The 7,395-nt window shown below is 37.2% G+C and overlaps 1 pseudogene; it reads left to right on the forward strand.

Moving 5' to 3' along the window:
- The first annotated feature begins 4,555 nt into the window (after positions 1 to 4,555).
- LOC140514289 (S-adenosylmethionine synthase pseudogene) lies at positions 4,556 to 5,541 on the forward strand (annotated as a pseudogene).
- Positions 5,542 to 7,395: the final 1,854 nt, after the last annotated feature.

A 7,395-nucleotide genomic window follows, 5' to 3' on the forward strand; every position in this document is an offset into this window, starting at 1 on the left:
GTTCAGGGTACTGGGCTGTCTTCATTAGGATCTGAGAAGAAATGGTGGTCAAGGTAATGGCAGTAGTTTGACTTGCCTTAAGCATGCTGCCCCCATCTCTAAATTGAATTTCAAGAACTAAGTATCCAAAAAGCCAAGAAATTAAACAATTACTTGTTATTTATAGTAATAATTAAATGACCAACAATTATTAAAACTTTGGGAGAATGAATTATCTTATAAATACAAGTTTTCCACTTAGCTAAGGATTTATACTACCCCCCCCCCTTTCTCCTCCAGGCTTAATCATCATTTTTTTAATTTACCATTTGAGACTGCAATCTTTTTAAAATGTATTTACATACTTTCATGCCTTATTAAAGAAAACATACTAAACTCATTTTATAACTCTTTGGAAAACTCAGGACCATCATTATGAATATTAAGTATTATTCTATGCTATAATAAAATGATGGTCTTCAGGGCCTAATGGAATATATTGGACTGTTTATACCACATGATCCTGAATTGCTATGGGTTTTGAGTTTTTATAGGTCACTTAGCTTCAGGTTCTCAAAAGTCAATTCTCACTATTTCCTTTAAAAAAAACCAAGCATCACTTCTGCCAAGTCTAGTTGCTATGAATCTAAAATTAGTTTGGAAACAAGAAAATGAAACTGGTTAAAATTATAGATAAAATAGGAGTAAGCAGCCTCTGATTGATTGGGGTCATGGAGATGAGTTTATGAGTAAAATATTTAAGCTTTAGTGCACATACTGTGTAATATCTCTTTTGCAGGTATAAAACATTGTATTTGATTTTGGTTTTCTTCTGTCTACTTTCTGGTGCCCAGATATGTTACATTTAGGCAACTCTGCCTAATAATTAATTTGGATAATTGAAGTATGACCATATTTAAATTTTGTTTTTTCTAATTGCAGTCTCCCTTTTAATCTGTTTCTATAGAATTGCATCTGACTCCATGATTCTCCTAAAAAAAAAAAAAGATACCTACCTGCATGTAGATATATATGTAGCTATATATACATATATGCATATGTATGTCTATATATATGTATGTGTGTATATGTATGTGTGTATGTGTGTAGATAGACACAGAGATAAATAGATTCATACATATATGGAGAGAGAGAGAGAGAAGAGAGAGATACACATAAGCCTATGTATGTGTATCTTCACTTGGCCTCTTTATCTTTTGTTCTAAAAACACCTAGCATTTATATATCATTTTAAGGTTAGCAAAGCACTTTACAAATGTTATCTCATTTTATCCTCACAGCAAACCTAGGAAGTAGGTAACACTATTATTATTATCCCCATTTTACGGATAAGGAAACTGAGGCTGACACTGACACAACTTGTTTTTGTAGTTTAGTTGTTTTTAGTCCTGATTCTTCATGAACCCACTTAGGGTTTTCTTGACAAATTACCAGAGTAGTTTGCTATTTTTTTCTCCAGCTCATTTTACAGATGAGGAAACAGAGGCAAAAAGGGTTGTTGCCCACAAAACTAGCAAGCATTTAAAGCTAGATTTGAACTCATGCCTTCTTGACTCCAGTTCTAATGATCTATCTGCTGTGCCCCCAGCTCTACATCTATTTCCTAGTTCATTTCAATTCAACATTAAGCCCTTACTGTGTGCAAGGCATTGTACTAAGCAATGGGAATACAAGGAAAAATTGAAACAGTCCCTGCCTTAAACATATTTGCATTCTGGACAAAAGACCTTTATCAGCAATAAGTATAATCATGAGCATTTGGTCAGAATGAAAGCCATTTCATTTAATTTTGGCATGCAAAGACCAAAGTACAGCCCAGATCATAAAAGCTCATTATGGTTTCTAATTGCATTGATAAAACAACATTTGTGAAAAGAAAAGGTAGGCTATGACTAGAGAAGATGTGTAGTTGAAAGAGTACTGTTTGGGAGCCAAGAGACCTGGATTCAGAGAATGGCTCTAATCTTTATTATCTGATCATGGGCATGTCATTACGTATCAGAGTCAATTTCCTCATTCAAAAAAATGATAAGAATACTTGCACTGCCCACACAGTTGTGAGAAAAACACATTGCAAACACTTAGCATTAAAAAGACCTGAGTTCAATCCTACCCCAATCACTTACTAGCTGTGTGATCCTGGGCAAGTCACACAACCTTGATAAGTATCAGCTTCCTCAAATAATAGCCCCTACCTCCCAGGGTTGACCAAAATAGATAACACATATAAAGCACTTTGCAAGCTTTAAAATGCTGTAAATAAAAGTACCAGCTATTATGAAACTTTTAAATACTATACAAATTTGAGTTTTCATTTTTCCCACCATCATTTTGGATTTCTTTTGGTTTGACTAAATATAAGAATGAACTCTAAAATTAGAAACATGGAATCTTCCTGTGAAGCAAATCATGGGACCAGGGAATAATAGACTTAGAACTGAAAAGGACCTTAAAAACCATCTAGTTCAACTCCCTAATTTTCATAGTAAGTAAACCAAGGCTCAGTGACTTCCCTGGCATTTGAAACCAGGTCCTCTAAATCCAAATCCAGAGCTCTTTTCATTATACCCTGCTGCCTTTCTCCTCTTTTTTTGAAAATGAAATAATATATACAAGGTGTCCCAAAAGTCTTGGTTAAGCATTAATGGCTTAAGATTGAACCAAGACTTTTGGGACAGTGCATATAGATAGATAGATAGATAGATAGATAGATAGATAGATAGATAGATAGATACATGCATACATACATACATACATACAGATATAGATAGATACATAGATATAGATAGATAGATACACATATATATGTTTCATTCATTCACCAAGAGACAACCAAAAAAAGACAAAATATGATATTGTCTCCATCTCAAACTTAGTAACTACAAGACGATATGCTTGAAAATGCCATAGAAAGAAGTAAAATAAACTCATGAAATTCAAGTGAAAAGTCATTTATTTGTTTGTTTTCAAAATCCATCACAGCTTTTCACAGTACTAGATTTTATTCCAAAAATTTCTTGTACTATTCTCATGAAACAATCTGATCTTCTTTCCACTGTGAACCAAGAAGATGCAATTTTAGAGGTAATCTATTTGTGTGTCCAGGTTCCAAGTAGCTCAGGGCACATCTGGAAGCAAAAGCATTCTCATTCCCAAATGAAAAAGAAAACTCTTACTTTTTCATCTTGGGAAAGGTCACGGTTCCATTCTTGAGCAGAGGAAAGTGGCATTTTTTCATCCAGCAGAACTAGCCCTGTAATGAAAAGTAATTATGAGCAGGTAAACTCCATCCACCGTATTCTCCACCTCTGAAGTCAGGGACTATTCCCATGTTGCCCTGAATATCAGCATTTTCTGTTCCACCACAACATTTAAGAACCTATATTTTTTCCTTTAAAAATGTTCTCTGTGATTTCTGATTTCAAGAAAGAGGTCTATCATCATCTTTTAGCAGAAAAAAATCCCTAATAATGATACAAAAATTAGTTCAGTGGACAATTGAGAGGTTGTTTATAAACTTCATTTTTCCTGTGCTACAGTACTTGAGATGAATGCTCATTCCTTATACATGCACCAAAAGACTTTTTATCATCATTATTATATTTTCAATATACCCACTGGAAAACCCCAAAATTAGGGTGATTGGCTCTGTGTCAAAAATACAATTTTAGAAATAAAACTTTCCATCAACCACAGAAATTTTTCTTACTCCATCTCCACCCGCAATTACCACCATGTCCCTGGTTCTATTTGCTTTGAGTTGCTGTCCCTGTGACCAGTTTCAGTGACCCCTTCACTATTGCTCCTCACACACCAAAAATACAGTGAATATAAAGCTTAAGTGATGCCTAGAGAGCACCTTGAGTTGGGGGTCTTACAACCAAGTTAGCTTTCTATTGACACCACTTCCAGAGAGGAAAAGAAAAGAGGAATATTTCCTTAAAAACCATGGTCCTCCTAGGTGTGGAGACTACAAGTGTGCAATATTGCTAACATTGTCAGAGTTGACTGGCAAGTTGATAGGTTTTTCTGAATGGTTTTTCCTGCTTTCTTTTCTATACTTCAAGGACTGGCTGGACAGGAATGTGAAGGGAGAATATATATATTTGGAAATGAAGAGATGGGGATATAGACTGTAGCTATCATTTCCTTGGTATAGAGAATTCCCTAATGAGGAAACTCCCTCCACCAAAACAGTTTGGCACTTTCTTGGCAATTTATACTTTTAAAAAGTTGCCTGGAGCACTGAGGAAGTAAGTAACTTGCTTCAAATCACATAGTCAAGATTTGTCAGAAGTGGAACTTGCACCCAGGTCTTCCTGGCTTTGCAGTCGGCTCTCTATCCACTATGCTCTGCTAACAGTGATGTAAAAACAAGATATTCATTTTAAAAGACATCATGGGTTCTCTCTGCACCACAGAGAGAAACCTCTCGTGTGGGTCTTCAGGCTCCCATCCTTGATGCCATCCACTGCCTTCTCCATCTCCCACTGCCTGGAGCTCCTCTCCCAAAGCAATTCTGTACTGGTAGTTCAACAGTTTCAAGCAGACCTTTATGGAGGAAGGAACCTTCCTCTTCACTTTGGATATGCAGGTTAAGGGTACCTGGATAAAATCTGTGATCAGATTAGTGATGTATTCATTCCTTGATGCATACTTTCATCAGGATGCCAAAGGTGTTTGTGAAACCGTTGCTAAGACTGGAATGATATGACTTGCAGGTGAGATCACATCCAGAGCTGCTGTTGACTATCAGAAAGTGGTTTGGGAAATAAGTATGTGGGCTAAAATGATTTTTCTAAAGGGCTTGATTACAAGATCTTCAATATTCTGGTGAACTTGGAGCAGCAGTCACCAGAAATTGCTCAAGAGTTTCATCTAGAATGCAATGAAGAAGGTATTAGAGCAGGAGAACAGGAATTGATGTCTGACTAAGCTATGGAGAAAACCAAAGGGTGCATGCCCCTTAGATCACAAGCTCATCACCAAACTTGCTCCATTGCCATGCACTGGAACTTTGCCACAATTATGGAGGGATTCCAAAACTCACATCACAGTGCAGTACATGCAAGATGGTGGTGATGTTCTCCCAATCAGGATCCATACAATGTGATATCCGTTCAATAGGATGAAGATGTACATGTTGATGAAACAAAGGATGCTCTGAAGGAGAAGGTGATCAAAGCTGTATAATTTACCATCTGCAACTCAGTGGCAGATTCATTATTGGTGGGTCTCAGGGTGATGATGGTCTTACTGGATGGAAAAATCACTGCGTATGCCTATGGTGGCTGAGGCACTCATGGAGGCAGTGCTTTCTTGGGAAAAGATCATACTAAAGTGGATCATTCAGCTGCTTATGCTGCTGTTTGGATCACAAAATCCATAGTTAGAAGTGGTCTGTGTCACAGGGTACTAGTTCAGGTTTCTTATGCAATTGGTGTTTCCCACCCATTGTCCATCTCTGTTTTCCAACATCACGACTCTCAGGAGAGCAAAAGAGAGCTATTGGATATTGTTAGGAAGAACTTTGACCTCTGATCTGAGGTCATTACCAAGGATCTGTATCTGAAGAAGCCCATTTATCAAAGGTCTGTAGCCTTTAGCCATTTTTGGTAGGGACTGCTTCCCAAGAGAAGTGCCCAGAAAGCTTAAATCTTGAAAGTACTAGGCTTGTTAGCATGGGTTACAGAGAAGTCTTCAAGCTCTGAGAGAAATGGCCCTTCTCCCCCAAACATCTCCTGTCCTCTTTCAGCTCTTGAACATTTGCAGTCACTCTTGTTCCATGATTTGAATTTTAGTTTTTGTGGGGACTCTTGTCAGACTCTACTAATATTCTGTCACTGATGTCTTACTCACTTATACAGTGGTTAGTGAGCACAGGTGATACATGTAACTGCCTAGAGATGAGCAGACAGCACAGTCTAGTAAATGATGCTTGAACCTTTGTGTCCCACCATCCAACTACAAAATCTTAACTGTATTGATTTTTCCATCAAATTCTGAAAAATTCCTTATAATGTGCACACCAAGTACTCGTACTTCCCTTTATAGCCTCTGTCCAACAATGCCACCACCATGTTGCCACGATTTTGCAATATCTTGAGCTCTGTTATAAATGTGAAGCCTTCCCTCATTCTCCTTGTACCCCAATTCACTTCTTTTTATCTAGTGTTTTTATCAGGGAATGTTCCCTACCAGGTCAACCTTGCATCTGATGGAAGTTCAGTTGGAACTCTAGACTGACTTCATGAAAAGGCAATTACCAGTTGAACTTCTGGTGCTTTTACTCTTAATGACTATCAAACAGCACCAAATCTTAAAATCTCTCCACTCAGCTGTCTTTTGTAGGATGTACATAAGAAAGGGTTTCATTTAGCAAACCAGCCAATCTTATGGATAGTTTTGGCACTAGCCCAATCTCACCAGCTCCTAGCTCTAGTTAAGCAGGGATTTGTAGCCTTGGACAATCAAACAGAGACCTCACAGAACAGTAGGTTTCATCAGTTAATTTTTTCTTTATGAGAAAGACTGAGTATTCTACCCAGCATAAGAACTCATCTCAGAGTTGTTGGCTTTTTTTTTTTTTCAAAACCAGGTCCAATGAGTTTTCTAAGCCGTTTCCTTTTGTCAAGGAGGAAAAGTAAATCCTTGCCTACTTGAACATTTTTTTAGGAGTGTAACACAAAGGAGTGTAACAAAAGGAGTGTAACACAAACACAGAAAAGCTATCTCCTCACAGGGCAGCTTTAAAAAAAAATCCCAGACACCATGATTCCTTTAACATGTTTCCAGCATTTCCAGGTATACCATGGTGTCCTACAGAATAATCCTGGGTTCCACCTATATGGGGGTTTGATTGGCATTAGCAAATAGGAGAGCAGATTTAGTGCTGCTGTCCACGAAGGAAGTTGATTTGGCTGCTGTGACACAAAGAAGTCAGTTTGTTTGCATACTTAGTCCATAGCTGCTGTCCAAAGCAGAAAGTACCTTGCATGATCTGTTTTTTGAAGGTTTTTTGTGTTTGTCAAAAAGTGAGGCTGGGATCTTTGGATTTATTAAACATTTATTAAACAAATAAATATATTAAACTTTATTATGGTAGTTCACTATTGTGTCTTCTAAAATTAATCTATTCCGCTGATTCACCACTCTGTTTCTTAGCCAGTACCAGAAAACTTTGATTACTGCATTATAATATAGTTTGAGATCTGATATTGCTAGTCCACCTTCCTTTGCATTTTTTTCATTAATTTCCTTGATATGATTGGCCTTTTGTTCTTGCAGATGAATTTTGTTGTTCCTATTTTCTTTTCTATCTCCTTTTTCCTGTACCTGTTCTTATAGTTCATCCAGACTAGTAAAAACCCCATTCTGACCAATCAGTCCTATGTT

This window comes from Notamacropus eugenii, chromosome 7, assembly GCF_028372415.1.
Source record: "Notamacropus eugenii isolate mMacEug1 chromosome 7, mMacEug1.pri_v2, whole genome shotgun sequence".
In the NCBI taxonomy this organism is placed as follows: Eukaryota; Metazoa; Chordata; class Mammalia; order Diprotodontia; family Macropodidae; genus Notamacropus; species Notamacropus eugenii.